Source organism: Sus scrofa, chromosome 5, assembly GCF_000003025.6.
Source record: "Sus scrofa isolate TJ Tabasco breed Duroc chromosome 5, Sscrofa11.1, whole genome shotgun sequence".
Lineage (NCBI taxonomy): Eukaryota > Metazoa > Chordata > Mammalia > Artiodactyla > Suidae > Sus > Sus scrofa.
The window spans coordinates 11,337,510-11,362,259 of record NC_010447.5 but is presented as its reverse complement, the minus strand read 5'-3'; the positions used below and the strand labels follow the sequence as shown (position 1 = coordinate 11,362,259).

The 24,750-nt window shown below is 46.0% G+C and overlaps 1 long non-coding RNA gene across 2 annotated transcripts in view; it reads right to left on the bottom strand.

Moving 5' to 3' along the window:
- Window positions 8,681-24,750, bottom strand: part of LOC110260650 — a 43,709-nt gene continuing 27,639 nt past the window's right edge. For both annotated transcript variants that reach the window (XR_002343909.1, XR_002343908.1), the window contains exons 2-3: window positions 17,380-17,469; window positions 8,681-9,083 (exon numbers count right to left, since the gene is read on the bottom strand). This is a non-coding gene — a long non-coding RNA (uncharacterized LOC110260650). The remainder of the gene's footprint in view (window positions 9,084-17,379; window positions 17,470-24,750) is intronic.

Here is a 24,750-nt window from a genome sequence, read left to right as displayed (position 1 = left end):
AGCCTCCTAGCACCACTCTCTCCGGGGAACTGAGATCACTAAGAAGATGCAAGGCCCTTCAGCCAGACTCTGAATCCTCTCCCACCCTCTCCTAGCCTGGATGCTCCCCTAACTCAGCAAGCCCCCTACTTGCTGTCCAGCCTAACCCTTCCTCTGTCTCCCAGAACCTACACCCTTAATAGTGTCTCCTCTCATGATACTTTAGAAAAATATTTCTCTTTATCTGCGTATTAAAATGGGGTTCGGGTTGATGGGGAAAACACTAAAAAGAAAGCAAATAAAAATTACCCACAACCTTACCAGCACCGTGCAAAAACTATTAACCAATCATATTATTTCTTTCAAATCTTTATACACGTTTATTTACTATTTTCTTTAATATTTATTTTTTGGCCATGCCTGCGGCAGGTGGAAGTTCCCAGGCCAGGGGTCGAACCTGAGCCACAGCAGTGACAATGCCAGATCCTTAACCTGCTGAAACACCAGAGAACTTCTTAGTATCTAAATAAAATTTTCATTAGGCGTTCCAATCCTAGCCCCTAGATCCAAGAAAATAAGAAAGCTGTAATCTGCCTGACTGGAGAAGCAGTTTTTTGTTTTGTTTTGTTTTGTTGGGTTTTTTTTGTTTTGTGGGTTTTTTTACTTTTGTTATTTTCTTATTTTTATCTTTTTTTTTTTTGCTTTTTAGGGTTGCACTTGCGGCACATGGAAGTTCCCAGGCTAGGGGTTGAATCAGAGCTGCAGCTGCCAGCCACACCCACACCCACACGGGATCCGAGCCATGTCTTTGAACTACACCACAGCTCATGGCAATGCCAGATCTCCGACCCATTAAGTGAGGCCAGGTATCAAACCTGCATCCTCATGGAAACTAGTTGGATTCACTTCTACTGAGCCACCATGGTTACTCCCGAGAAACAGTTTTTAAAGCACGGTGTGGACAAAATCTATAGCCTACAACATACAATCTTGTTCTTCCTAACTGATTTGTATCTCCTGACATGTGATATGATATGTCATTGGACTCTCTTCAATATAACATTAAAATGAATTTCTTTATGGAAAAATAAAATAAAATAGAGATCTACATATATACATGGTTATCTGATTTATTACAAAGGTGTCACTGCAAATAAATTGAGAGAAGATGGTGTTTTTAATAAATGCTGTTAGATCAATTGCATGAATCTTGACCCCTACTCTTATATCATTGAGAGAAAGTTTAGGATGAATCAAAGATGAATCAAAGACCTACCTGTGAAAAGTAAAGAATGAAACTTCTAGAAGAAAGCACAGGAGAATGTCTTCATTACCGTGAAGAAGTAAAATTTTCTTAAGACACCAAAAGAATAAACCATAAGAAAAGATTGCGAGGGAGTTCCTGCTGTGGCTTAGTGGAAACAAACCCGATAGTATCCACAAGGATGCAGATTTGATCCCTGGCCTCAATCAGTGGGTTAAGGATCTGGACTTGCCGTGAGCTGTGTGTAGGTCGTAGATGTGGCTCCGATCTGGCATGACTGTGACTGTGTGTAGGCCGGCAGCTGCAGCTCCAATCCAACTCCTAGCTTGGGAACTTCTGCATGATGCAGATGCAGCCCTAAAAAGCAAAAAAAAAAAATGAGAGAGAGAGAGAAAAGATTGTGAAATTGAACTTCATTAAAATTAAGAATTTCCAGGAGTTCCTGCTGCAGGGCAATGGGTTAAGAATCTGACTGCAGGCATTCCCATCATGGCTCAGGGGAAATGAATCTGACTAGTATCCATGAGGGCGCAGGTTCGATCCCTGGCCTCGCTGAGTGGGTTAAGGATCCAGCATTGTCGTGAACTGTGGTGTAGGTTGCAGACACGGCTCAGATCTGGTGTTGCTGTGGCTGTGGTGTAGGGCTATGGTGTAGGCCAGCAGTTGTAGCTCCAATTCAATCCCTAGCCTGGGAAACTCCAGGGGCCACAGCTGTGGCCCTAAAAAGACAAAAAAAAAAAAAAGTAGAATCTGACCGCAGCAGCTGGTGCAGAGGTATGGGTTTGGTTCCTGGCCCAGCACACTGGGCCCAGTTCTGGTGTTGCCACAGAGCAGCTTAGGTCACAGCTGTGGTTTTGATTCAGTCCCTGGCCAGGGAACTTCCATGTGCTGTGGGGTGTGGCCATAAATTTTTTTTTTAATTCAGAATTTCCATTCAGCAAAAAAAAAAAACAAAACACAACAATCAGGAGTCCCCATCATGGCATAGCAGAAACAAATCCAACTAGGAACCTCGAGGTTGCAGGTTGGATCACTGGCCTTGCTCAGTGGGTTAAGGATCTGGCATTGCCATGAGCTGTGGTGTAGGTCGCAGACGCTGCTCGGATCTGGTGTTGCTGTGGCTGTGGTGTAGGCTAGTGGCAACGGCTCCAATTAGACCCCTAGCCTGGGAATCACCATATGCCGTGGGTATGGCCCTATAAAGACAAAAAAAAAAAAAAATCAGACCACAGACTAGGAGAAAATATTTGAGTGAAAAATCAGGCCACAGACTGGAGAATATATAATGGAGGGTGTATGTATAATGAAGGTGTGTATCTAGAATTTATCAAGAACAGCTATGTTTAGAAAAAGACAGACAACCCGGTTTTTTTTTTTGAATGGGCAGACTTAAATGAATACGGCATAAAAAAGGATCACTAGCCAGTAAGCAGATGAAAAGATGCTAAACATCATTAGTTATCACAGAATGCAAGTTAAAACCACAATGAAATAGCACTACCCCAACAAGAATGGCTGAAATTAAGATACCAAGTGTTGGCGAAGATGGGGAGCCCCTAAAACTCCCATTAATTGCGTGTGGGGGGGTGTAAGTTTCTACAACCACTTTGGGAAAGTGTTTGGCTGTATCTCTATAAGTTGAATATGCTTATATAACTTATGATCAGCAGTTCCACTCTTAAGTATATACCCAACAGAAATGAGTTCTTGGGCCCAAGAAAAGCACGTGCAGAAATGGTCATAGCAGCTTAACACAGCCTAAAACCAGGGAAGAAAAGGGCCTATCCATGGTACGGTGGCTAAACTGCGTTTGTTCATACAATGGACTACTGTACAGAAATAAGCAGGAATGAACTGCTGTTATGCGTAAAAACACAGTGACTCAGACATCTGTGAACTGATGGGTGGATAAACAATTCCTATAATGGCATATTACTCAGCACTAAAAAGGAATGGAGTGCCAACACAGGCTTCAACCTAGATAACCAGAGTAAAAAGAACCAGTCACAAGAGACCACATAGTATTAATTTCATGTGTATCAAATGTTCAGAATAGGCAGATCTAAAGAGAGAAAATAGTGGTTGCCAAAGGACAGGGGAGGAGAGAATAGGAATTTACTGCTAAGGACTATGAAGGGGCTTTTTTTTTTCTTTTTAGGTCCACACCCGAGACATATGGATGTTCCCAGGCTAGGGGTCCCATCGGAGCTACAGCTGCCAGCCTACGCCAGAGCCACAGCAACACGGGATCCGAGCCACGTCTCCGCCCTACACCACAGCTCACAGCAATGCCAGATCCTTAATCCACTAAGCAAGGCCAGGGATTGAACCCGCAACCTCATGGTTCCTAGTCGGATTTGTTTCCACTGTGCCACAACAGAAACTCCAGAAGGGGCTTTTTTGAGATAATGAAAATAGTCTGAAACTAGAAACTAGATAGTAGATATGATTGCATAACTCAGCACAATAGCAAAAAACAAACAAACAAAAAACACAGAAATTATTTTAAAAGGATAAATTTTATGGTATATGACATATCAGTTATTTTTATTTAATGAATGAAACAGTCATACTGCTGAGTGAAAGAACTTAGATTTTTTTTAGGTAGATATCGTATGGGTCTCCATTTGTGTGAAGTTCTAGAACAGGCAAAAATCACTCTCTAGTTGGAGAAGCAAGAATGAGTTTCCCTTTGAAGAGTTAGTGAATGGTAGCGGCCCACAGGAAGCTTCTGAACTACTGAAATGTTCTCTGACTTGCTCTGGTTGGTGGTTACACTGGGTCTATACACGTAAAATTCATTCATTTGCACACTTAAGATTTGTGTGAAAAAAATAAAAATTTTTTAATTTTAAAAAAAGGAGTTCCCATTGTGGCTCAGCAGAAACGAATCTGACTAGGAACCATGAGGTGCAGGTTCGATCCCTGGCCTTGCTCAGTGGGTTAAGGATCTGGCATTGTTGTGAGCTGTGGTGTAGGTCACAGATGTGGCTTGGATCTGACGTTGCTGTGGCTGTGGTGTAGGCCAGTGGCTGTATCTCCAAATGGACCCCTAGCCTGGGAACCTCCATATGCTAGGGGTGCAGCCCTAAAAAGCAAAAACAAACAAACAAACAAACAACAAAACAAAAAATCTGTGTGCTATACAGATGGTTAATTGTACTTCAATTTTAAAAAGGGGAGGAGTTCCAGTAGTGGCACAGTGGTTAATGAATCTGACTAGGAACAATGAGGTTGCAGGTTCGATCCCTGGCCTTGCTCAGTGGGTTAAGGATCTGGTGTAGGTCGCAGACGTGGCTCTGATGTGGTCTTGCTGTGGCTCTGGCATAGGCCAGTGGCTACAGCTCCGATTAGAGCTCTAGCCTGGGAACTTCCATATGCCGCAGGAGCGGCCCTAGAAAAGGCAAAAATAAATAAATAAAAAATTTAAAAAAAGGAAGGGAAGATAATAAAATTGGAGCAAAACATAAACAAATGAGTAAAAGTATATAGCCCTTTGTACTATTCTTACAATTTTCTTTAAGTTTGTAATTATAATATTAAGTTATAAACAACATAAAAAATAAAATTCAAGTCACACTGTATATTTAATTTTGTGTTCCTGCTAATTGTTTCTCTCAACATTTTGGCAGCTCACCTGCCTATAAATATACTTGGGGATTTCTCGGTCTTAAAAACAAACCAGAGGGAGTTCTCTTGCGGTGCAGTAGGTTAAGGATCTGATGCTGTCACTGCAGCAGCTTGGGTTGCTGCTGTGGTTCGGGTTCAATGCCTGGACCAGGGACTTCCACATGTTGCACGTTGCGGGTGCAGAAAAATAAACAACCAAAAAAGGACTGTCCTCCAAAATAAACAAAGAACTCTTAAAACTCAACATAGGAAAACAAACAACAGGGAGTTCCCTCATGGCTCAGTAGTTAATGAACCTGACTAGTTTCCATGAGGATGCGGGTTTCATCCCTGGCCTCACTCAGTGGATTAAGCATCCAGCCTTGCCATGAGCTGTGGTGTAGGTGGCAGATATGGCTTGGATCTGGCATTGCTGTGGCTGTGGTGTAGGCTGGCAGCTATAGCTCTGATTTGACCCCTAGCCTGGGAACCTCCAAATGCCAAGGGTGTGGCCCTAAAAAGCAAAAGAAAGAAAGAAGAAAGACAGAAAGAAAGAAAGAAAGAAAGAAAGAAAGAAAGAAAGAGAGAGAGAGAGAGAGACAGAAAGAAAGAAAGAAAGAAAGAAAGAAAGAAAGAAAGAAAGAAAGAAAGAAAGAAAGAAAGAAAAAGAAAAGAAAGAAAGAAAAGAGGGAGGGAGGAAGGAAGGAAAGAAAGAAAACAACATATGAGTTTCCATTGTGGCTCAGTGGGTTAAGGACCTGATCCCTGGCCTTACTCAGTGGGTTAAGGATCTGGCGTTGCTGCAAGTTGTGGCACAGGAGGCAGATGTGGCTTGGACCCAGTGTTGCTGTGGCTGCGGCATAGGCCAGCAGCTGCAGCTCCAATTTGACCCCTAGCCTGGGAACCTCCATATGCTGCAGATTCGGCCACTGGAAAACAACAAGAAGAAGAAGAAAACAAAAACAGGATTAAAAAAACAAGAACCGGAGAAGAAGATAATACAGAGGGCAAATAAGCATATGAAAAGATGTTCCGCATCCTGGAGAGAGAGAGAGAGAGAGAGAGAGAGAGAAATGAAAATAAACACAACAGTGAGCCGCCAGCACACACCTATCAGAACAAGGGCCAACATCCCGAACACCCGACCACACCACATCCTGGGGGTGGATGTGGAAGACCCGGAATCCTCATGGATAGCCTGCAAAGCCACTTCGGAAGACAGTGAGGTGGTTTCTTCGAAAACGAAGCATACTCTTACCATACGATCTAGCCTCTGTGCTCCTTGGAGTTTACCTAAAGGAGTTGAAAGCATACGTACACCCCAAAACCTGCCCACACACGTTTCCAGTCGCTTTCTTCATAACTGCCCAAACTTGGAAGCCACCAGGATGTCCTTCTGTAGGTGAGTGAATAAAACCCCTGTACATCCAGACAGCAAAATGTGAGCACTAAAAATAAATCAACGGTGGAGCCATGAAAAGACATGGAGGAAGTTTAAATATATATTATTAAGGGACAGATGCCAACATGAAAAAAACTGCACCCTATAGGATTCAAGATTCCAGCTACAGGACGTTTTGGAAAAGGCAAAATCATGGAAAAAATGAAAAGATCAGTGGTTGTCAGGAGGTCGTGGGGAGGCAGAGGGCCGAAGAGGCCGAGCCCAGAGAATGCTGAGGGCAGTGCAAATACTCTGTATGATACTTTCTAGGAGAAACAGTCCAAGGTCTTCCTCCTCCTCCTCCATCGATTTCTCCAGAAAGTAAGCCTTAGCTCACGGCATTTCATCAGTCCCTTAGCTACCCCAGCTTTGCTCCCTCTCACCTTGGGCCCTTCCTTCTCTCTGAAACGGCCCCTCAGAGGTGCACACGCCCAATGTTTCACTCAGGTCTTGCCTTCCTAGACAGCACTGGAAAAAGCTTGACACCTCCTCCTCCCAACACAGACTTTCTAGAAACTCTGCAGAGCGACTGGTCACCTTTCCTCTTCTCCCTTTCATGATTATGCCCCCGCCCAGGGTGGACATTCATCTGGAATGCACAGGTGTGGGCTGCATCTGTTTGCTGAAGGTGGTGTTTCTTCCAGTGGGTTGGTACCTGTGTTATATCTGTCGTTAAATATTTTTAATAGCACCTGGATCAGGGGCTCACATTTATTGAGGGATTTACCTTGCGGCGGGCACCATGCTAAATGCTGTATTAAACATCATCTCATTTAGTCCACACAACGACACTGTGAGGCTAGAGAGAGCTAGAATAGAATGGAATAGAATAGAATAGAATAGGAGTTTCCACTGTGGCTCAGAGGGTTAAGAACCTGACATAGCATCTGTGAGGATGCAGGTTTGATCCCTGGCCTCACTCAGTTTGATCCAGCATTGCCACCAGCTATGGCGTAGGTCACAGATGCAGCTTGGATTCCGTGTTGCTGTGGCTGTGGCTGTGACTGTGGCATAGGCCTGCAGCTGCAGCTCCCGTTCAAACCCTGGCCCAGGAACTTCCATATGCCTCAGGTGTGGCCCAAAATAGAAAAAAGGAAGAAAAAGAAAAATGATATGATATAATGCATGATATGATGTGATATGATATGGCATGATATGATATGATATGATACTCATTGACCCCATTTACAGATGAGGAAGCTGAGGCTCAAAGAACTTCACTGACTTGCCAAGTTCACACAGCTACAAAGTGATGGGGCCAGAGTTCGGCCCATGTGCTACACACTATACCCCAGAGTCCACTAGTTCAGCTCTCTGTTCCCCTCTTCTCCTCCCTCCTTGATTTGTAAATCTTTCTTGGGCTTTTAACCCGCTCTCCCATATCCATGTGAATGAATTCCTTTTCTTTTCTTTTCTCTTTTTTCTTTTTTGCTTTTTAGGGCCGTACCCGTGGCATACGGAGGTTCCCAGGCTAGGGGTCTAATCAGAGCTGTAGCTGCCAGCCTACACCACAGCCACAACAGTGCCAGATCCAAGCTGCGTCTGTGACCTACACCACAGCTCACAGCAAGGCCGGATCCCCAAACCACTAAGCAAGGCCAGGGATCGAGCCTGCGTGGTCATGGATGCTAGTCAGATTCATTTCTACCGCACCACACAGGAACGCCGTGAATGACTTTCAAATCCGTATCTCCGACCCCAGCTACTTCTTGATGTTCAGCCTTTTTTTTTTTTTTCAATGTGTTTTTATTGTGGCAAAATATATTCATAACATAAAACTTCGCATCTTAATTATGTTTAAGCATACATTTCAGTGGCACGAAGGAAATTCATGTTGCTGTGCAACCATCACCACTAGCTGTCTCAAAAACTCTTTGCATCTGGCAAAACTGAAACTCTATACCCAGTAAACAGTAACTGCCCATCCTCTTTTCCTGCTCCACCCCACCTCCTGGAAAACCACTATTCCACTTTCTATCTCTATGAGCTCGACTGTGCTAAGTCCATCGCTCTTGCCAGGGGAACTGAACAGTATTTGCCGTTTTGTGACTGTCTTCCTCACTCCACAAAATGTCTGCAAGATTTACCCACGTTGTGGTGTATGTCAGAATTTCCCATTGTGGCTCAGCAATAACCAACCTGACTAGTATCCATGAGGACGCGGGTTCCATCTCCGGCCTCATTCAGTGGGTTAAGGATCCCGAGTGGCTGTGAGCTGCGGTGTAGGTCACAGACACGGCTTGGATCTGGCATTGCGGTGGCTGGAGTGCAGGCCAGCAGCTGCAGCTCTGATTCCATCTCTAGGCCGGGAACTTCCACGGGTGGCAGGTGCAACCCTAAAGATACAAAAAAAAAAAAAAAATTTCCTTCTTTTTGGGGTTTTGGCCTCGCCCATGGCATGTGGATATTCCTGGGCCAGGGATCGAACCCACACTGCAATTGCAATAATGCGGGATTCTTAACCCGCATTAAGAATAATGCACCACAAGGGAACTGAGTCATATGCCACTGGATGTGTGCACCACAGTTTGCTTACGCTTTCATCCACTGAGGGACACTCAGGTTGCTTGCACAGTAGAGCTACTGTGACTAACGCTGCTGTGAACACAGATGCACAAATATCTCTTCTGTTTTCAGATCTTTAGGGTATATGCTCAGAAGCAGAATTGCTGGCTTAGATGGTAATTCTATTTTTAATACACGGTTTTTACAGCCCCCATGTCTTACCTTCCCACCAATAGGGCACAAGGATTCCAATTTCTCCACATCCTCACTCCCGCTTGTTATCTTCTGTAATAAAAAGCATTGTCAACAAAGATGATGTATACAACAGGAAAATAGGTGAAAATATTGTGGGGTTTGGTAGTAGCCATTTTAACGGGGGCGAAGTGGTGTCTTGTGGTTTTGATTTGCTTTTCCCTGATGACGAGTGATGTTGAGCATATTTTCATGTCTTCTGTGAAGACCTTTGAATTGAAGACAATTTGTACGTCTTCTGTGAAGAAATGTCTATTCCAGTCCTTTGTCCATCGTGGAATCAAATTGTTTTGGAGGGTTTTGTTGATGAATTTTAGGAGTTCTCTGTATATTCTGGATATGAATCCCTTATTAGGTATATAGTTTGCAAATATTTTGCCCTAATTTCTGAGTTGCCTTTTTCACTCTGTTGATAGTGTTTTGATGCACAGAGGTTTTTTTCATGAAGTCCAATTTGCCTATTTTTTCCTTTATTGCAGTCTTTTTAAAATGTTTTAAATTTTTTTTTAATTTTTGGCTTTTTTGGAGTTCCCGTCATGGCTCAGTGGTTAACGAATCCGACTAGGAACCGTGAGATTGTGGGTTCGATCCCTGCCCTTGCTCAGTGGGTTAAGGATCCGACGTTGCCATGAGCTGTGGTGAAGGTTGCAGATGCGGCTCAGATCCCGAGTTGCTGTGGCTCTGGTATAGGCTGGTAGCTACAGCTCCAATTCAACCCCCAGCCTGGGAACCTCCATATGCCGCGGGAGTGGCCCAAGAAACAGCAAAAAGACAAAAAAAAAAAAAATTTTTTTTTTGCTTTTTAGGGCTATACCTGTGTCATAAGGAAGCTCCCAGGCTAGCGGTCGAATTGGAGCTATAGCTGCCAGCCTACATCACGGCCACAGCAACACCAGATCTGAGCCACGTCTGTGACCTACACCATAGCTCATGGCAACACCAGATACTTAACCCAATGAGCGAGGCCAGGGATTGAACTTGAATCCTCATGGAGACTAGTTGGGTTCTTAATCCAACCATAACAGGAACTCCTATTGCAGTCTTTTTAAAAATCTACACTATTTTTTTTTTGCGAAAATAATTAAACATCCTTAAATTAGGAGGTTGGGATTAACATGCACACACAACTATGTATAAAATAGGTAAGTTGAGAGTTCCCATTGTGGCTTGGCAGATAAGAACCCTACTAGTATCCATGAGGATGCGGGTAGTGGATTAAGGATCCAGCGTTGCCACTAGCTGCAGCATAGGTTGCAGATGTGGCCAGGATCCCAGGCTGCTGTGTCTGTGGCATAGGCCGCAGCTGCAGCTCTAATTCAATCCCTAGCCTAGGAATGTCCATATGCTGCAGGTGTGGCTATAAATAAAATAAAATGAAATAAAATAAAATAAAATAAAAAACAAAATAGGTAAGTGATAAGGGCCTAGTGTATAACACAGAGAAATCTACTCAGTACTCTGTAATAACCTATATGGGAAAAGAATCTGAAAAGGAATGGATATATGTTATATGTATAACTAATTCACTTTGCTGAACACCTGAAACTAACACAGCATTGTAAGTCAACTACACTCCAATTAAATTCTTAAAAATCAATAATAAAATAAAATAACACATCCTAGACTCTTTGGAGGGCTATACAAGAAGTGAGTAACATTGGCTGTTCTTTTTTTTTAAATTTTTTTAGGGCCGCACTCAAGGCATATGGAAGTTCCCAGGCCAGGGATTGAATCCAAGCCACAGCTGCCACCTACACCGCCCAGATCCTTTAACCCACTGCTCTGGGCCAGCGATTGAACCTGTGCCTCCTCAGGGACCCAAGCTACTGCAGTTGGATCTTAACCCACTCAGCCACGGTGGGAACTCCAACACTGGCTGTTCTTAAAAGAACTGGGTGGCTGGGAACTAAGAGTTGGAGAATTTTACTGAAAAAAAACCTTTCTCTCTTTTAAATTTAGATTCATATGAATGTATCATGTATGTATTAAATCAAATTGAAATACATAAAAATATGCTACGGATTAAAATACAGATATAAAACAATACATCCTCATTTTTAAAGTTAGCCAATATTTCTAAAACATAAAGAGAAACATCTAAATCACCTACAGTTTTATTACCCAAGATCCCCGGTGTTGCTCTATTGTTTGGTTGTCTAAGGATGTGGTTCTTGCCAAACCTGTCTGCTCGCCTGACTCCCTGCTCTGCTCACGTCGCCAGCATCTCCACGCCAACCAGACTCCCACCCAGAAGCCCCCCTCGCTCCCCTGTCCTTTTTCTGACTCCTATGAACCTTCACTCCTCACCACCACCTCACCTAGCCTTCCTCTCCTTCTCCCCCTGGCATCTCACTGCCCTCTGGTATTCGCCCTCCCTCCTCCCCTCCAGACCAGGGTCAGAGTTACCCAGCAGGGCCCTCCCCCACTGTCTCTTCCACTTCCACTTTTTTTGTTTTTTTCCTGCATCCCGAGATTGATCTCCTGAAGCCCAGCTCTGAGCATCAGCTCAGCACAGACTTACTGAAATCTTATGTGTGCCAGGCCTGGCACTAAGCTCTTGGCACATCCATCATTTTAGTACATCCTCATCTCAGGCTTTTATGTGGGTACAATTATTCTCCCTCATCACACAGATAAGGAAGCTAGCGGAAGCTCAGAGGAGCCACAGCTTACGGCATCACGAGATACTTCACCCACAGAGAGAGGCCAGGGCTCGAACCTGCATCCTCACGGATAGTAACTGGCTTCTTAACTCGCTGAGCCACAATGGGAACTCCTGACTCTGCCATTTAATAGTGATCTCTGGCGAGTCACAACGGCTTATTCTAGCCTCAGTTTACTAACCTGCAAAATGGGGGTACAACCTTCCTCAAACAGTACATGTTTTATATATATGTATTCTTTTTCAGATTCTTTTCCATTATAGGTTATTACAAGGTATTGAACACAGTTCCCTGTGCTGTATAGTAGGTCCTTGTTGGCCATCTATCCCATAAATAGCAGTGTGTATATTTTAATTTTTATTAGCTTATTCATTTGTTCATTCAAACTACAGGCATTTAACTGGGCCAGGTCCTGGGGATACAGGCACAAACGAAGCATTGATCTGGGCGTAAGAAGCTCCTGGCTCCTTGTCTGAGACCGGCAGGCTGGGATTGGAGCCCAGATATGCTCACTGCACAAAATCCAAAACCTCTCGCTTCGCTGCACCGTCTTAGTAGACTCCGCCTGGCCCTCAAACAGCCTATGTCCTGCCCTTCTTTGGCCAGAAACATGTCCAGTGCTTTCCTTAAAGAGCCCAAACTGGTGTTCCCATTCGTGGCTCGGCGGTTAACGGACCCGACTGGCATCTATCAGTTCAGAGGTGCGATTCTTGGATTAAGAAGTGCGTTAAGAATCCAGTGTTGCCGTGAGCTGTGGTGTAGGTCACAGTTGCGGCTTGGATCTTGCATTGCTGTGACTGTGGTGTAGGCCAGTGTCTATAGCTCCGATTCAACCCCTAGCCTGGGAACCTCGATATGCCATGGGTGCAGCCCTATAAAGACCAAAAAAAAGGCAAAAAAAAAAAATTTTTGTTTTTTTTAAATAAAGAGCCCAAACTCTTAGCCTGGTATCCTGGGCCGAATGCAGGATGAGACCTGTCACCCTCTGGTCCTCTGGGGACCTTCCCCCACCCACCCTCCAAGCAGCATCCGCTCCCTGCACTTTCAAACTGCCCATTCTACAAACTGGCCTCTGTCACACCAGTGCTGCCATAACTTCCGAGATGATTCTGCCCAGTGACCACCACTTATCCGTCAAGACTCCGCTCCTCCCATAGAAAGCGACTTCTCCCTCCGCCTGACATATGGCACGTCTCTCCTCTTGTCTGTCTTTTGTCTTTTGTCTGACCCAGCCCAGACCCATGGCATCCAAATCTGCATGTTAACAAGCCCTCCAGGGAGTTCTCTTTGTGGCTCAGTGGGTTATGAATCCAACTAGTATCCATGAGGATGCAGGTTTGATCCCTGGCCTCACTCAGTGGGTTAAGGATCCAGGGTTACCACAGGCTGTGGTGTGGGTTGCAGATGAGGCTCAGATCTGGCATTGCTGCGAGTGTGGGGTAGGCTGGTGGCTGCAGCTCTGATTTGATCCCTAGGCCCGGAACCTCCATATGCAGCAGGTGCAGCCCGAAAAAGGAAATAAATGGCAGTTACAACCAGCAGCCCTTTTCTCTGCGGGGCTCTGCCTCCCTCCCTAACCCCATTTATGTCACGTCTCTTTTCTGTTTATAAATCCACTCTTCATGGTGTCCACAGTGCCTTATGGCTACTGGGGCTTGGATACAGAGATTCGGATATATGCTCCGGGAGGGTGTTAAGCCTTTATCGGATCTGGATTTATGAGCCAAAGGTCTGCCCTCCCTCCAGTCTCAGTGTGGACCGGCCACTTCTGTCTGGGTCCTGGATGTGGATGGTGGAGGGGGTAGCCAAGAGGAGTATGTGACCCCACCATCTACCCTGTGAAAAGGGGGTCTCTCTCACCTGCCCCCGTGCCACCCAGACCTTCCCACAGCCACTTCCCTCTGCTGTTCATGCCTCCTCTCCAACCACAGAGAACTTCACACGAGCCCCTTCAGAGCCCTGATCACACTTTGACACAATTCTGTTTATCTATCTGCTCCCCCCAAACCTGGGAGCACAGATCTAATAATCATCTTAGTATCACAGCACCTGACACTTAATAGGATCTGGGCCAATGCAGGCGGAATGAGTGGGTCTGCCTGGCATCTACTGCACATTCATCGCAAGATGTTTTATCTTGACAGCAGCTCTGGGATGTGGTGTCTAATCTCCTTTACAAAGAAGAAGAACTGGAGATTCAGGAAGGTGGCGTTTACAAGCACGAGCCCTCACAGATGCTAAGAGACAAAGTGGGGATTTAAATCTAGACCTCTCTGTCTCCCAGTACACTGCTGTTTCCCACGGGTGGGCCCAATTAGGGCAAGTGTGAAAACATATTTTTTTTTTTTTTCCTTTTTGGGGCCGTACTTGCGGCTTATGGAAGTTCCCAGGGGAGGGGTCGAATCGGAGCTGCAGCTGCCAGCCTACACCACAGCCAGAGCAATGCTGGATCCAAGCCATATCTGTGACCTACACCACAGCTTGGGGCAACCCTGGATCCTTGACCCACCAAGCGAGGGCAGGAATTGGAACTGCATCCTCACAGACACTATGTTAGGTTCTTAACCCTCTAAGCCACAATGGGAACTCTTATTTTTATTTTTATTTTTTATTTTTGTTGCTTTTTTAGGGCCACACCCACAGCATATGGAAATTCTCTGGCTATGGGTCAAATCGTAGCTACAGCTGCCAGCCTACACCACAACCTCAGGAACACAGGATCCGAGCTACGTCTGTGACCTACACCACAGCTCACAGCAATGCCTGATCCTTAACCTACTGAGGGAGGCCAGGGATCAAACCCACATCCTCATGGACACTAATTGGGCTCATTAGTGCTGAGCCACAACGAGAACGTCCCTATTTTTATTTTTTAATTTTTATTTATTTATTGGGCTATGCCCACAGCATGCACAAGTCCCTGGGTCAGAGACTGAACCAGCACCACAGCAGTGAACCAGGAACAGCAGTAACAACGCCTGATCCTTAATGCAATGAGCCACCAGGGAACTCCCAGCAAGTATGAATTTAGAACCAGGACTTTGTGAGTGGGTGATTTTTTTTTTTAAAGAAAAGAACAGGTTTGCCCAAAGCTTCTCAAACTTTACTTGCCTCTAATATCTCCTATTAGATCCCACTTTAGGGCTCAAGAGAGAAAAGCAGCTCAGAGTGACTATCAAAAACATACAACGTGGTGGGAGGACCAGCCCTCAAGGCCAGGCCTGCTAGTTTCCAAGGGCAAATGTGCTTCCTCCCAGCACAGTCTCCACATGTTTATTCCACATTGCATTGCCCAATAGGAAGTCTCAGTTGCCACTGAGAAGCTTTAAAAGGAAATGAATAAATCCCAATATCAGAGAAATTGGAACCGTGCTGCACCGCTGGTGGGATGGTAAAATGGTGCAGCCATTGGAAAACAGTGTGGCAGTGCCTCCAAATACCAAACATGGGGTTACCATCCAACCTAGAAATTCCATCCCAAGGCACGTACCTAAGAGAAAGGAAACATGTTCCACAAAACTTGTCCACGAATGTGCATGATTCATAAGAGCCCAAAGAGGCAGCAGCTCAAATGTCCATGAACTGATAATTGGGTCAAAAATATGGGGTGTTCCCTACAACGGGGCATTAGCGGACAAGAAAAAGGACATTCTGATACATGTTACAACATGGATGAGCCTGGGAAACGTGATGCTCCGTGAAGGAAGCCAGACACAAAAGGCCACATAGCATATGATTCCATTTCCATGAAGTGTCCAGAACAGGCAAATCCATGGAGTCAAAAAGGAGATTAAGTGGTTCCCAGGGGCTTCGGGGAGGAAGGAAAGGGGAGTGACTACTCATGAGTATGGGGTTTCTTTGGCGGATGATGAGAATGTTCTGGAATTAGATAGTGGTGACGGTTGCGCAACTCTATGACTACACGAAAAACCACTGAAATGTACACTTTAAAAGAGTGCATTTTATGGAATGTGAATTATATATCAATAAAGCTCTTATAAAAAGAAGAAAAAGAAATAAACACGAAGTGCTCTCTGCCTCTTCCAATTCCCTGGAAACAGGCAGTTGAAGATGCGTGGTGGCCAAGCACAGCCTCCCATCGCCAGGCCCAGCAAGGCACCCACAGCCAAGCGTGGCACCTTGACGTGGTGTGGGGGTGTCTCTTAGCCTCTCTTCCTTTCAAAGGTGCATTTTTTTTTTTTTGTCTTTTTAGGGCCACACCCGACACATAATGGAAGTTCCCAGACGAGAGGTTGAATCGGAGCTGTAGCTGCCAGTCTACGCCACCACCCCAGCAACTCGGGATCCAAGCTCGTCTGCGACCTACACCACAGCTCACAGCAACGCCGGATCCTTAACCCACTGAATGAGGCCAGGGATCCAATCCACGTCCTCGTGGATACTAGTCGGGTCTGTTACCCCTGAGCCACAACGGGAACTCCCAAAAGTGCATTTTTAACATTTGGCCTCCTGTTACTTCTGTGTCCAATGGACTTCTGTGTGCTGGGAGGTCAGGCCACGTGGCTGTGAAGTCGTGGGCATGGGGAAGCCGTATTAGCTGCCCTGCCCAGCTGCGTGGGGATGGAGTCAGGTGACATTATAGGATTTCAGCAATTCGGAGCCAATGCAAGCTGACCTCCAGGGTGAGGCAGCTGGGATATAAGGGCTGGCATGCTGGAGCTGATGCCCAAATCTCAGCTCTTCCTCCTGCTAGCTGGGTGGTCCTCAGCCATCCCTCTACCACCTGGAGCCAACATTTGTTCACCTGAAAGAATGAGGGGGGTGATTCCTAGCTCTGAGGACATCCAGGGGACCTGGCCATTCAAATTGTAAGTCCACTGAAGCCAGTAGCTTCAGTAGCCCTGGGAGCTTGTTAGAAATGCAGAACCTGGAGTTCCTGCTGTGGCGCAGTGGCATTGGCGGCATCTCAGGAGCCCTGGGACACAAGTTCCATCCCAGACTGGCACAGTGGGTTAAGCATCTGGTGCTACCACAGCTGCAGAATAGGTCACAACTGCAGTTCAGATCTGATCCCTGGCTGGAGAACTCCATATGCTGCCGGGCAGCCACAAGAAAGAAGAAAAAAAAATGCAGAATCTCAGGCCCCACCTCTGGCCTGCTGGATCAGGTCTGCCTCTTTACACCACATCCAGGGGGTACAGAGACACAGCAAAGTCTGAGAAGCACTGGGGAGAATTAAATGAGATTTTGTAGGTTAAAATCCTGGCACACTGCCTGGCACACCATCGGTGTCACATACACAGATTTTGGTGTTTTATTATTTAGCAAAGAAGGCTGGATGGGTTCCAACTCTGCCCCCTCCTTGCTGTGTGATCTTAAGCTAGTCACTTGACTGGTCTGGGCCTTGGTGTTTCTATGCCTCATCTAACATGATTTTTGTTGTTGTTGTTGTCTTTTTAGGGCTGCACCCACGGCTTATGGAGGTTCCCAGGCTAGGGGTCGAATCGGAGCTGCAGCTGCCAGCCTATGCCACCGCCACAGCAACTCAGGATCCGAGCTGCGATTGCAACCTACACCATAGCTCACGGCAACACCAGATCCTTAACCCACTGAGTGAGACCAGGGATGGAACCTGCATCCTCATGGATACTAGTCAGGTTCGTTACCCCTGAGCACAATGACAAGAGTGTTTTGATGAGGCTTACCTGAGAAAATGTGTGCTTTCCAAACACGAGAGGCCCGAGTGTGGACAAGGTTCTCTTGGCCAAAGTGGAGAGAGCGTGACTCATGAGATTCTGGAGATAAGAGAAGTTCGGAGCAAGGCTGAGGCAGCTGCCCCAGGGCCTGAGACCCCAGCGAGCAGATAAGTGACTGAGGAAGCACCGCTCTTGCCCAAGAGAAGCCCCTGCACCTCAAAGACATTTAACCAAAGGAAACGGAGCCCAAACCACAAAGTGCTTGGGCAAGACAGGGAGGTGCCAGCGAAAGAGAAAGAGCTCAAGGTGGAGGCCCACAGCAAGGGCCTCCTTGTAAACAGAGGCCAAAAGTTTTCAAGCTACTAGAAGCATCGAAAAAGGGTTCCCTTTTCTCCACACCCTCTCTAGCATCTCCAGCATTTGTTATTTCTAGCCTTTTTTTTTTTTTTTTTTTTTGCCATGCACAGTATGTGGAAGTTCCTGGGCCAGGGATTGAATCCAAATCACCGCAGTAACCTGAGCCACAGCAGTAAGAATGGCAGCCAAGTCCTTAACTGCCACGCCAATGGGGAACTCCCATTTGTAGACTTAAAAAACGTTTGAAGTTTTATTGAAGTATGATTAATTTACAAGGCTGTGATCATTTCTGCTGTACAACAAAGGGACCCAGTCATATATACACGCATTTCCATCCTCTCTCAGATTCTTTCCCCACATAGATGACCACAGAATACTGGGTAGAGTTCTCTGTGCTGTACAGCAGGTCCCCGTGGGCCAATCGTTCCATAAACCACAGAGCGCGTGTGCCCATCCCAGACCCCCAGCCCCTCCCTCCCACCCCCACCGCCTGTCTCCTTCAGTAACTACAAGTTTTTCAAAGACTGCGAGTCTCTCTCTGTTCTGCACATAAGTTCATTTTTTAAAAAAGATGCCACATATAGGGGATATCATGGGATGTTTGTCTTTCATTGTCTAACTGCACTTAGTATGATAAGCTCTAGGTCCATCCATGTTGCTGCAAATGGCATTATTTCATTCTTTTTCATGGCTGAGTAGTATTGTAGACTTTTTAATGATGGCTATTCTGACCAGTGTGATAAGAACCAACCTTCTTTCTTTCTTATTTCCCTCCTTCCCTTCTTTCTTTCTTTTTTTCATTTTACAGTCTCACCTGCAGCCTTTGGAAATTCCCAGGCTAAGGGTTAAATAGGAGCCATAGCTGAGGCCTATACCACAGCCACAGCAATGCTGGATCAGCGCTGCATCTGCAGCCTATGCTGCGAGTTGTCGCAATATGAGATCCTTAACCCACTGAGCGAGGCCAAAGATCGAGCCCACATCCTCCAACCCAAAGGCTGGCAGCTGCAGCTCAAATTTGACCCCTAGCCCAGGAACTTCCCTATGCTACAGGTGCAGCCATAAAAGGAAAATTAAAAAAAAAAAAAAAAAATGGTGGCCTCCAGGGGGCTGGAAATTCCTCTTCTGCTCGAAGTCCCTCTGGCTCTGGCTTGCCTTTGAGAGGACAGTGACTGCTGATGTATATAAGTACCAGACATTTTCTGAGAACATTTCAAATAGTCCCTCCTGGGAACCTCACAACAGCCCTACGCAATAGGCCTCTTTAGATTCCCCACGTGACAAATGAGGCCACTGAAGCACAGAGAAGTTGAGTGACTTGCATAACATCCCAGAGCTAATAGTGGGGGAGCCAGGCTTCAAGCCCAGGATATCTGACCCTAGGGACCCATTCTTAGCAACACTTCCATCCCCCCCATTTTTGGCTGCACCCAGACATGCAGAAGTTCCCAGTCCAGGGATCAAATCTGAGCCACAGCAATGACCTGAGCCACAGCAGTGACAACATAAGATCCTTTGATGCTAGGCCACCAGGGGCACTCCTCCTGCTCTTTTAAAATTTATTTTATTGAGTTTTTATTTTTCATCTCTTTAGGGCCACACCCGCGACATATGGAAGTTCCCAGGCCAGGGGTCAAATCGGAGCTGTTGCTGCCGGCCTACACCAGAGCCACAGCAACTCGGGATCCGAGCCGCATCTGCGACCTATACCACAGCTCACGGCAACGCCAGATCCTTAACCCACTGAGCAAGGCCAGGGATCGAACCCACAACCTCATGGTTTCTAGTCGGACTCGTTGACCACTGTGCCACAACGGGAGCTCCTCTGCAGCTCTTTCTTTTAATTAATTTTTTTTTTTTTTTTTTTTTTTTTTTTTTTTTTTTTTTTTTTTTTGCATGCAGAAGTTCCCAGCCAGGGATGGAACCTGCACCGCAGCGATGACCTGAGTGGCTGCAGTGGCAATGCCCTGCTGTGCCGCAAGAGAACTCCAAGATTTTCTTTTTAGAGCATCACTAACATCTTAGAAAAACTGAGGGGAAAGTACAGAGACTTCCCACAAACCCTTTGCCTCCACATGTGCATCACCGCCCAGTATCAACATCCCCCACCAGAAGGGTCGAGATACTGTGATTTATAAGAAGTAGGTATTTGGTCAGATACAAATATTTTGCTCATCTGTATTTGGCTTTCAACCCCAGTTCCTGGTTCACAGCTCAAAACCCTTGGGATTTCCTAAGTGACGAGAGCAAGGGAAGTGTCATGACGTTTGGACTGAAGGATGGGAGGGGGGTCAGTGGAGCCAAAGTTGGGATCAGAGGGTTGGAACTTTCTGCCCTATCCTGCTGACCTCCAGGAAGGGGAGAAGGGCTGGAGGCTGAATCAGTCCACCAGTGAGTTAATCAGGTATGCCTTTGTAATGAAGCCTCCATAAGACCCCAAAAGGACAGGGTTCAGAGAGTTTCCAGACTGGGAAACACACGAAGAGTGATGTGCTCAGAGCAAGCATGGAAATTATGCCCCTTCTTCCCAGAGCCAGCCCTGTGCATCGCTTCCATCTGGCTCTTCTGACTTCTGTCCTTTTGTAACAAACCAGGGATCTAGGGAGTTTCCGTTGTGGCTTAGCGGGTTACGAACCCGATTAGCATCCATGAGGATGCAGGCTTGATCCCTGGCCTGGGAACTTAAACTCAGTGGATTAAGGATCCTGAGTTGCTGTGGCTGTGGCGTAGGTCAGTAGCTACAACTCCCACTGGACCCCTAGCCTGGGAACTTCCATATGCTGCAGGTGCAGCCCTAAAAAGCAAAAAACCAGTGATCTAGTGAGTGAACAGGTTTCCTGAGTTCTGGGAGACCCTCTAGCAAATGAGTTGAACCCAAGGAGGGGGCACTGGAACCTGCCATCTATAGCTGGTTGGTTAGAAGCGCAGGGGACAACCTGGAGTTGTGACTGGTGTCTAAAGTGGGGGAAGGGAATGGTCTCGTAGGACCGAGCCCTTAACCTGTGGCTCTACACAATCCCCAGGTAGAAAGGGTCATATTTTTAAAAAATTATTTTTGGCCACACCCGTGATGTGTGGAAATTCCTGGGTCAAGGACGGCACCCAAACCATGGCAGTGACAATGCCAAATCCTTCACCACTAGGACACCAGGGAACTCCCTTGCAGTTTCAGAATTGAGTTGAATTGTGGGGCACCCAGCTGGTAGTCAGAGCAGTGCTTTTTGGTGTGGAGAAATACACACACACACACACACACACACACACACACATACACACACACACAGAGGCATTGGTGATTAGAACCACTTTTAGTGGTACACTTGTTAGAATGGATGAACGTGTGTGAATAGATCATAACCCTTCAAAATCCACAGTTTACACTGGGTTCACGCTTGGTATTGTACGTTCTGTGTGTTTGGACAAATGTAGAGTGAGCGGTACTCCTCATTATTGTATCACATGGAGTTTTTTCGTTGCACTAAAAGTCCTCTGTGCGCTGCCTTTTAGCCACCCCTCCCTCCCTCCACGTTCCCCAAATCCTGGCAACCACTGATCTTTGTACTGTCTCCAGAGTTTCGCATTTTCCAGAATGTCATAGAGCTAAAATCATATAGAATGTAGCCTTTTCATGTTGGTTTCTTCCACTTACTAACAATGCATTTAAGGGTCCGCCGTGGCTTATCATGACGTCATAGCTCATTTCTTTCCAGTGATGAAAAATATTTCATTGTCTGGGAGTTCCCATCATGGCTCAGCGGAAACGAATCCGTCTAGGAACCATGAGGTTGCAGGTTCAATCCCTGGCTTCGCTCAGTGAGTTAAGGTTCCGGCGTTCCCCTGAGCTGTGGTGTAGGTCGCAGACACGGCTTGGATCTGGCATGGCTGTGGCTGTGGCGTAGGCTGGCAGCTGCAGCTCTGATTGGACCCCTAGCCTGGGAACCTCCATGTGCTGCGGGTGCAGCCCTAAAAAAACAAAAGACCAAAAAATATATATATATATTCATTGTCTGGAGATACCTCGTTTATTTATCTGCTCACCTACTGAAGGACCTCATGACTGTGTCCAAGTGGTGGAAATTATAAATAAAGCTGCTGCAAAGATGCATGTGCGTTTTTGTTTTTGGTTTTTTTTTGGTGCACATAAGCTTTCATTTCTACTGTTTTTTAGTCTGGAGATGAAAGTGGTGGGTAGAGGCTGGCCTGAGAGCCATCTAGCAGAGGGATCAGGGCTGGACACGGTCTAAAACCTTCCTCTTCCTCCTCATCATGGAGTAGTAACAGGAACTACGAACCCAGCAGTTCTGTTGTCAGCCTCAGTGAGAGTAAATGCCTGAGAGCCCGGGGCCACTGAGCAATCCCAGGTATGCTGCCTAACTTGTTACAATCCAACAACAACCCTGCATGTAGCAAATCCTGACATGCCAGACAATACAGTGGGCATTTTACCCAAGGCAGTGTCCAAAAAAACGCTTTTTTTTTTTTTTTTTTCTTTTTGCCTTTTCAGGGCCACTCCCGCGACATATGGAGGTTCCCAGGCTAGGGGTTTAATCAGACCACCAGCCTACACCACAGTCACAGCAACACGGGATCCAAGCCACATCTGCAACCTACACCACAGCTCACGGCACGCCGGATCCTTAACCCACTGAGCAAGGGCAGGGATTGAACCCACAATCTCATGGTTCCTAGTCGGATTCGTTAACCACTGCGCCACAACGGGAACTCCAAAAAAACAGCATTTTTCAGTTTTTGGTCTTTACCTCCAACCCACTATAAGAAATACGGGGAGTTCCCGTCGTGGCACAGTGGTTAACGAATCCGACTAGGAACCATGAGGTTGCGGGTTCGGTCCCTGCCCTTGCTCAGTGGGTTAACGATCCGGCGTTGCCATGAGCTGTGGTGTAGGTCACAGACGTGGCTCGGATCCCGCGTTGCTGTGGCTCTGGTGTAGGCCAGTGGCTACAGCTCCGATTTGACCCCTAGCCTGGGAACCTCCATATGCCGCGGGAGCAAAGAAATAGCAAAAAGACAAAAAAAAATAATAATAATAAATAAAATTAAAAAAAAAAAGAAATACGTGTGTGTGTGTGTGTGTGTGTGTGTGTATGCATGTAATAAAACATTTTTTTAATATTCTTTTGGCAGTGGCCAGCGGCATGTGGAAGTTTCTAGACCAGGGATCAAACCCACACCACAGCAGCAACTCAAACCACTTCAAGGACAATGCCAGATCTTTAACCTCCTGCACCACAAGGAACTCCCAAGAAATATGTTTTATAAAACAAAAACGCTCACATTAATGAAACAAGAGTCCCCCCAATACTGTGATGTCTTCTAATCTATTTCATTTAAAAAATACTAGTCATGCCATTGACTTCATGGCAGATTAATGGAATCCTATGGGTGCTGCAGCTTTTGGAAAGTTACTGAACCGCCTAGTAAGCCACCAGGCATACCTCAGAATGTTCTGGTCAGTAATAAGGGAGATAAGGCCTGTAAACAGCTTAACACAGGACCTGGCTCATGGTTAGGGATCAAGAAACGGTGGCTCAGAGCTCCCACTGTGGGTCAGTGAGTTAAGGATCCAATGTTATCTCTGTGAGGATGCGGGTTTGATCCCTGGCCTCGTTCAGTGGGTTAAGGATCCAGCTTTGCTGGAAACCTGTGGTGTGGCTCGCAGATGCAGCTTAGTTCCAGTGTTGCCGTGACTGCGGTGAAGGCCTCGGCTGCAGCTCCAATTTTACCCCTAGTCTGGGAACTTCCATATGCCACAGGGATGGCTATAAAAAAGAAAAAATAGAAAAGGAAAAAGAAATGGTGGCTCTTATTACCCTGGTCAGAATGGCCATATGTGGGAGTTCCCTGGTGGCCAGGTGATTAAGGACTCAGTGGTTTTGCTTTTGTTTTTTGTTTTTGTTTTTTTGCTGTGGCTCAGGCTACTACTGTGGTGAGGATTCAATCCCAGAAACTTCCACATACCTTGTGCAGCTGGTGGTGGGGGTGGGGAGGGAGGAAACATACAAATAACAAACGCTGGAGGAGTTCTCACTGTGGTTCAGCAGGTTAAGAACCCAACTAGTATCCATGAGGATGCAGGTTCGATCCCTGGCCTCGCTCAGTGGGTTAAGGATCCTGCGTTGCTGCAGCTGCAGCATAAGTCACAGATGTGGCTCTGATCTGGCGTTGCTGTGGCTGTGGTGTAGGCCAGCAGCTGCAGCTCCGATTTGACCTCTAGCCTGGCAACTTCCATATGCCACAGCCACAGTCCTAAAAAGAAAAAAAAGAAATGCTGGAGAGGGGTGGAAAAAAGAGACCCCATCTACACTGTTGGTGGGAATGTAAATTGATACACCCACTATGGAAAAGAGTATGAAGGTTTCTCAAAAAACTTAAAAAAAAAGAAAAAACTAACTGTAGAGTTGCCATATGATCCAGCAACCCCACTTCTGAGCATATATCCAGACAAAACTCTAATTTAAAAAGATGTATGCACCCCTATGTTCATAGCAAAATTATGTACAATAGCCAAGACAGGAAAGCAATCTAAGAGTCCATTGATAGGTGAATGGATAAAGAATATCCGTTGGATACTACTCGATCATAAAAAGAACAAAATGATAACATCTGCAGCAACATGGATGGACCTAGAGATTATTATACTAAGTGAAGTAAGTCAGAAAGACAAATACCATACCGTAGGCTATCACCTATACGTGGAATCTAAAATACAACACAAGGAGTTTCCATTGTGGCTCAGCAGTAACAAGCCTGACTAGTACCCCTGAAGACATGGATCCTATCCCTGGCCTTGCTAAGTGGGTTAAAGATTCATCATTGCCGTGAGCTGTGGTGTAGGCTGTAGATGTGGCTCGGATCCTTCGTTGCTGTGGCTCTGGCGTAGACCCAAAGCTGCAGCTCCAATTGGCCCCCTAGCCTGGGAACTTCCATATGCCGTGGGTGTGGCCCTAAAAAGAAAATTCATTCATTAATTAAAGTGAATAGGGACAAATGAACATATCTATG